Source organism: Beta vulgaris, chromosome 8, assembly GCF_026745355.1.
Source record: "Beta vulgaris subsp. vulgaris cultivar EL10 chromosome 8, EL10.2, whole genome shotgun sequence".
NCBI lineage: Eukaryota > Viridiplantae > Streptophyta > Magnoliopsida > Caryophyllales > Amaranthaceae > Beta > Beta vulgaris.
The window spans coordinates 27,211,219-27,212,940 of NC_079209.1; the positions used below are offsets into that span (position 1 = coordinate 27,211,219).

General features: G+C 35.4%; 1 non-coding gene across 1 annotated transcript; it reads left to right on the top strand.

The window, feature by feature from the left end:
* The first annotated feature begins 718 nt into the window (after positions 1 to 718).
* On the top strand, positions 719 to 825 carry LOC125493018 (small nucleolar RNA R71). Its single transcript, XR_007269400.1, has one exon. It is a non-coding gene; the product is annotated as a small nucleolar RNA R71 (small nucleolar RNA).
* Positions 826 to 1,722: the final 897 nt, after the last annotated feature.

Below are 1,722 nucleotides of genomic sequence, written 5' to 3' on the forward strand. Positions count from 1 at the left end.
GATGGATACGATGCATAGCAAGAGAAGGGCTTATCCCCTTAAGATCATCAATCGAATACCGAATGACATCTTTATATTTTTGTAGTATCTCAATCAAATTTAATATAGAGATGTAACTAATACTCGAATTGACAATGAGAGGATAAGTACATGCATCATCAAGAAAATCATATTTGAGAGAGGAGGGAAGGGGTTTGAACTCTACCTTTGGAGGAGACTTAGAACACTCCACTTTGTCATTGGATGTAGCTAGAACCTTGAATGCTTCATTTTTGTCTCCTCAATGGTAGTGTCTAGAAGCATGAAGAATTCGTTCACCTCTTCCATGTCCAGGCTAGGGGCTTCGGTAAGAGAAGCATACAACTCATCCCCTGTGTGAACCACACTTGTGGCATCGTCTATCTCATCCTCCACTAGACTTACCCGGTAAATTCTCTCCATCATAGGGCTCATTAAAGTATTAGAAAACTCAAATACAACCCACTCATTGGCTACCTCAACCATGATTGTATCGTTTTTGCAGTTTATCACGACACCCAATGTCTTTAGAGCTTCTCTTCCAAGAATAAGAGGAGTCTCCGGATCTTCTTCCATATCCATTACCACAAAATTGCATGGCACAAACACATGCCCAACTTGAATTGGTATATCATCAAGGTTGGCACGTGACATAGGATCAAGGCCATCATAGAAAAGCCGCTTGAGGAGGTTTTTATTGAACTCATGGTGGGGACACGAACGGATCATCTACTTAAACCGTTCCCATGCTTCCGCAAGCGTCTCATCGCTCTCTTGCTCAAATGAGGAGATCTTCCTCCTTATGTCTGTCGTCTTCCACTCCGGGAAGTATTTCTTCAAAAAGGCCATTGTGACTTCGTCCCATGTAGTGAGGTGTTGACCCTTGAGTTTTGAAGATGACCTAACCACAAAAGACATAGTATATTTCATTTATGTTGTTGCAAGGTAATTCATGCTCGAGCTAAGAGAATACTTGATTGAAGATTAAAGCGGAGAATTAATCAAGATCGAAGTAAAGATGTTCGAGAGATGAAGAATCAAGCATGGAATGAAGATTAGAATACATTAGGGTATTTATTAATCTTCTTGTTAAGGTTGAGTAAAAGCTTAATTAAGTTCGTGGTGAATTCTCAAAGGAACTTGGTTCTGTTCCCATGAAAGGAACAAACCTGACACTATAGGAACAAGGCTAAGGAACAAGACTTAAAGATTAGGGAACAAGACTTAAAACTAATTTAGGAACTCCTAAGTGACTAATATTGTGCGCCTAAGTGAAATCTGTGCCCAATATAGTTGTTAGAGTTTTTAGGGATATTTCAACTAAGATCCATTATTTTAGGAAGTTAGTTTAAGTTTGTTAGGAAAAGATTTTAAAAAGATTTTCTGATTTTAAATTAACTGATTTTATCTTTTTAAAATATATATTTTATCTTTTATATTTTTACTTAAAAGATTTAGTTTTCGAAAATTTAATATTTCCGATTTTTAAATGTTTCGGATTTTTAAATTATAAAAACTGTTTTTTCCGGTTTTATAAAAGATTTTGAAAAAGATATTTTTCCTAAAAAGTAGCTAAAGTATTTTATTTATTTATTTCCTAAAATCTAGATTGCACGCCTAAAGTCTACAGCTACACGTTTTATGTAGTTAGTGGATTTAGTGGCTTAAGTTAATTATCCTTCAAGTATTTATTTAATTGAATAA